We start from the raw sequence: 6000 nt of genomic DNA on the forward strand, positions 1-6000 counted from the left end.
GGGGGTTGAGTCCTGCTGAGTGGTCTGGCGAGACTTTCCACTGGATCAATACATGACGAACTGATCTGTTTCCTGATGTCAGAAAATGTTTTTCTTCCATCTGAGGGCTTTCCAAGGTGGGCCCAGGGGTCAGAGTTGGCCTGCCAAAGGGTTGGATTTGGCCCATTATAGCAGTCAGATTTTAATTTTATTTTGAAGGAGCCCAAATTCACAAGTCAGAATTTTCCTCTGGAGGCTTTACAGTCAGTATAAAATGCGACACTCTCTCTCCTTAGACCCTCGATCAGGGTGAGGTGAACTTCTCGTCTCCTCCAGGACCCTCACCCTCAGGAAAGAACAGCAGTAAGGAAGGATAAGAGTAGTTTAAGTACTTTGAGACCCAAAGTAGTCAGAGCAAGAAATGCCAATCCGGCTATGGATGGTAGAGCAGCCGCGGGTGTCATCACAGCCATAATATATGACATATTGATACTCTTTTGATGAAAAATTCATGTAAATCTCTTAAGTAGTCACTGTTTTGTGAGGTAACACTTTGTGCGCACTTTAAATATTTAGGATTTTCAATTTAATGGTCACAAGTTTGGCATTTTAGTGGAGCAGAGTCAGTGGGTGTGTTTGCTTTGGCATTCAGATTCAGAAATTAGGTTGTAAGTCATTTACAGATTTTGATGGTTTATCAAGTGTTTACAATGCCATTAATAACACGTCCACCATTTATGCATCCCTTCTGTGGGGAGACTTCCTATCAAGAGCCACCCGTAGACTGTGTGTGGCTCGGAGCGCCATCCCAGTGGAGGGCCGGTATACACACGTCATTCGCAAACTGGGAATCCCCAGAGGAACTTGGAGTGAAGAGGAACACGTCCAGTATCTGTAGTTATGGGGGGGGCGCGTTGGACAATTTATCAGTCTGAGTGGAGAATTGGTGTAACCTGAAGATGTCTGGTGGGCCCACTTTATTGTTTTAAATATAAATGGAAAGGCGATCTCAAACTGACGGAACAGTTCCGGATGTGTACTGGATCAGGTTTGGTTTTTGAGGGGAGGGAGAGCTGAATACTTGGAAGGATTGGGGACACCAGCAGGGCTGGAGACTCCATCCTGCTGCTGTCTAAGAGAAGGATTTTATATTTATACATATTTTAGCATGCATGAACACAGCCATTACTGTAAATCAGAATGAGTGTGTCAGCTGAGTCAAGCAAGCGGCTGGAGCACTGATGACCACTGGAGCCTGTGATGCCCACTTGAGATGGGAAAACATCTCCATCGCTTATCTCTGACCGGCAAAGCAGCATAATATCTGCCTGCGTGTCTATTTTTACAAGCTCTTAGTGGAGACGGTAGGACTACCCCCCCTCCCCCCCCCCGCTTCAATCTGCATGCCTGGATCTGCTGAATGCTGATGCGGCAAGTGACAATTACTTTTAAAAATACAAAGAAGTATTGTGCCCAGTGAGGCAGCAAAGCAGAGAGTGAATTGGCTAATTAAATACATCCGCTGAACTGTCAAGGGGTGCTCATTTCCTTTCTGCCCTTTCTCCACAAGTGCAAATGAAGTAGGCTCTAAATAACCCGTTTGTTTCGAGCACACTGAGCAGAAGAAGCTGCTTCACGTTGCTGGCTGCTCCTGCCTTCTTCAACACACCAGCAAACAGTCACCCAAACGCCTCGAGGAGTTCCAGGCACCATTTCTCCCCTTGATGATAGACAATGGAAGTGTCAAATTAAAACTTTTTGGCCGGCTCTCCTGCGTCTGTTGACACTGCAGCTCATTAGCCTTCTCAGACAGTTGTCTTGTGAAAAATATCAGTCTGAACAAAGGTCTTCTTCTTATTCAGCCTCAGTAATTGTCCAGGGTTCAGGAATGTTTGCTTTCCTTTTACATGAAATGCTGGTGAGCAGAAGCTACAAAGGATTGTTTTTAACGACCAGGAACAGTAAAAGACTTGGACTGAGATTTTGGCTGAGAGAGCGATTGAGGAAACAACACCTTTCAAAGACTGTTGATAACTTTAAAAAGATGAGCAGCAGCCTCACTGTGAGGCAGTGCCGGGTGACGGTGGTGATCTGGGCTGACATGTCAAGCTAGCAGTTTTCACCAGCACCACGAGATGGGTTGTTCCTCAACATCATAGCAGGAAAGAGGAGAGATCTGGATGCGTTGTGGCTGATGTTTCCCTCAGAATGACTGCAGACGTGAACTCCCACATTCCTCCCAGGGTCGGCCACACTTGCCCTTGGTGGATTCTCCTGCTCCCCCATGACTAGAGCTGAGGGCAAGTGATCAAGGGCATGTTAGAGGATTAATGACACGTAGCCCCCATAATGGGGCCCTGGTGCCATACAGGGACTAATCCCCCAGTGTATCCGTGGTCATATGTGTCAGCTGTGTTTACTCGCATGGGTAAGAAAAATACAGTGTAAAAGCCCAAAAAGTAGAGAAACAACCTCAATAATAATAACAGGCTGCTGAGATCGTATTTGCAGTGCTTGTTGATTTGTCAGCCCCGAGCTGCAGGAGAGCGCAACTGGAGACGGCGTCAGAACCAGCGCCACGTCGGGCCCGATGAACTTACTGACTGCTAAGCTTTGGAGAGAAGAGGGAAAACCATAGTTAGAGACTCCCAAGTTTGTGAACTGAAATAAAGAAATTCAAAGGCTTTATTTCCATCTGTCAGCAGCTTTGATCCCCATCACCGTGTTCACTATCCGAGGATTACGTGTTACATGCTAACATCTGCAAATGATGGCACAAGAACTCAGGATTTCAGTTCCTGGTTCAAAGAACTGGACACAGTTGGAGCTGATGATCCTAGTAGGAGACAGAAAAGTAACTAACCCGCTACCATGAACCAGCTCTGAGCCAGAGGTGTTAGTTTGTTTAAGGTCCGAATCAAAGTACTTGTGGAGTGCTGAAGGCAGGGTTGGTTAGAGAGGTGAATTATACCTGACGATACACAACGGAGGGTTTGTGGAGTCTCTTTGCTGCTCTGATTTGTTTTTGTTATAAAGTACGTGAGTAGGAACCAACTTAAGGGACAAACAGACTGGATATGGGTCCAAGGGATGATGGGATTTATTTTGTAGATGGAAAAGAGGGTTCTGGAACTCCGCTGTTAGTAGGTTTCTGTCGGTGTTGGAGCAGTTTGGGAGAGCAGAGCAAGCCGGGTTTGAGGTTCGGGACCTTTAGTAGTGTTCATGGAGTCTGGCAGAGCTGACTCAGGCAGGGAATCTTGGTCTGCTGGGAGGAGCTGACTGGTAAGTTTTGGCACACACAAACTGGAATCTGGTAACACATACGATGAACAGAGGATCTGGCAACCCTAACCCATCTGAAGGAGCCGAGCTTTCATCCTGCAGGATTGTAGGTAGCGTGATTGAGATGCAGGTGCATGGAATCAGTCAGGATGTCCAGAAGGTCCACCTCCTTCCAGACACACACACACACACACACACACACACACACACGAGGGAGGGGAAACAAAGGGAACACAAGAGGCAATACCAGGATCCTGACAGCTGTTTTTTTGTAGCTGTTGTCATCCATCAGTCACCACTGGCTTCCGTCTCTCTGCATCCTGAAGTCATGCACGTGGTGCAGGAGGGAAGAATGTCTTTATTAGCTCAAGACAGTCTGTGAGCATTTGAAATGCAAAGTACACTTTCAGGGTGAAGTATATCTTTAAGCTAAATCGAGTGCAATCGACTCTTTTCAAGTCTTCCAACTACTCACTACATTGAACTTGCAGCACTCTGCTCACTCGCAGCCTGAGCACGCTGCTGCCTGGTTCATGGAAGAGCCTGCAAACGTCTCTGTGAACCAGCTGGTGTGTTGCTAATGCTTAACCATGTTCATCATCTTTGAATATCTTCACACACAAGCTAACATTGCTAATTAGCATTGAACCCAAAACCTAGCGGAGCGCTAGAGCGACCAAAAACTATGAACATGTACACTTTGTATCTCTCTATCCTCCATTACTTAGACGGGCACTAAACAGTACAACTTGATGCATCTTTTCACCACCCCAAACCCTGAAGACTTTGCTCCCATTAGAGATAAATGTCCATTAAAACCACACATGACATCACACATATGGAGTGATCAAGTCGGCGAGAGCCACAGTATGAGTTTCAAATTGGATTTTCCAGGTCTTTGCCTTTGCTAATGTGTTTCAAATTTTTTTTCGGATTAAGTGAGACAGCGATGTGTGAGATGGCCACAGCAGAAAGAATAAGGTCCTTTTGGGAGAGGTCAAGCCATAAAGCTTGTCTCATCTCTGAGAGGAAATGAGGCATTAGATTGAGTTCCTGTTTTAGTCACCCGATCCTAATGGGTCATCTATCCTGAGGATCTCAGACTCATTCAACGAAAGAGGAATCACAGAATCCTCGCCCTTTTCATCTTCTCCTGAGTCACACTGGAGGTGAAAAATAAAGATGACAGCATCTTGATAAAGTCGTCTCTCGGCTGAATACTGGCTTTTTGAGGCATCGCGCGGCAGTTGCAGGCTTTTTACTGGATTTGAGAACACCGGACCCTCCGCTGGACCTTTGAACCGTCCGGTGTGTCTGTTTAGCAGTGTTCATCTTTTGATTCGCTGCTTTTGACCATGAAAAGCCAAACATAAGAAGTTGAATCGAGAGAGAAAAAAGGCCAAAGAGTGCAGTTGGACTCTCCAGCCTCAGCAGAGCTCTCGTCCCCCTGGTGGTTGCCAGTGGCAGTACGCCCACCATTTTGGTCCAGGCTGAAATATCAGATCAAACACTTGAAAGATCTGATAGTTTGTGCAGAAATTTATGGTCCCCTGAGGGTGAAAAGGCTTGAGAGAAATATTGTTACTATTAACTGTCAACTGCTGGGTGGGTTGTCATGAAATGTGATGGAGGAAATAATGTTCCTCTCAGGGTGATTTGAAACCACATTCAACAAATTCAGGCAGATTGCTTCATGGAAAGTAACCACCTGATTAACAGCAGATGTGTTGCAGGTGGTGAAACAGAAAGATTAGCGGGGAAAATATGACTGAGGCTACATTCTTTATGGGAATGGAAACAGCGGAGCATGATTTTTGCGGTGATTATGGCCAACAGAATGTTTCTTCTCAGTTCAAATTTGAATTGCGGTGTGAAGCAGAGAACAGTCACGCGGTTCTTATTTATCCTCGTTCAGAGAGAGAAGAAGAGGATGAAAGGACGGGAGAATGTGGCCCATCCACCTGATGCTCCTAGAGGGAATTGATAGAGTGAAACTTTACTGAGCCGCGTCACCAGTTGGCTCATCAGATTCTTCTCACTGCTCAAAATGCCTCTCCCACCAACTCGACAGCTCGCCTCAGATTAATAGCCAACAGGGGGAGTGACATGTCCATGCAGGTGTGGGTGCGGGTAACACCCACTGGAGGAAATAATCCCATCAGCAGAGTTGCGGATGGATGAATTATGCATATGAGAGGTTTGGAGACGGCGTGAGCTGATCCACACATCGCTGAAGTGCACTGATAAATGCCAAATATGACCTTCCATTAAGTTTTGTGTTAATCATTGGCATCATTAGCAGATGTTAACATGCTTAAACACTAAACTAAGATGGTGGCAGAATGTATGTGAAGAAATATAATCTATATGCGTGAATGTAATCGATCAGTGCAGCTCCTAAAGTGAAGCAGACTTGAACGGCAGATATCTCTTTCATGCCCGTGTCCTGAGATTACAGGGTGAACATACTGGAGTAAACTTTACTCTCCACAAACATCAGCATGTAAGTTCATCATTTTGTAGCATTTAGCTCAAAGCACCACTGTGCTAAAGTCATCTCCTCTAGTTTCCCCAATTGGCCCATGACTCCAGCAACACTCCCATCCCCTGCAGCCATACCTTAACTCCTCTCTCCCTCCGCAACCTCCTCCATCTTGGCTTTCTAACAAGACCATTGGGCATATCAGTGGAGCCTTCTGGGGCTCATTAGTTTGTCCATCTCAAAGAGCCCCTGTGGTG

Source organism: Aulostomus chinensis, chromosome 11, assembly GCF_037954235.1.
Source record: "Aulostomus chinensis isolate RoL2024-O1b breed Wild chromosome 11, RoL_Achi_v1.0, whole genome shotgun sequence".
In the NCBI taxonomy this organism is placed as follows: domain Eukaryota; kingdom Metazoa; phylum Chordata; class Actinopteri; order Syngnathiformes; family Aulostomidae; genus Aulostomus; species Aulostomus chinensis.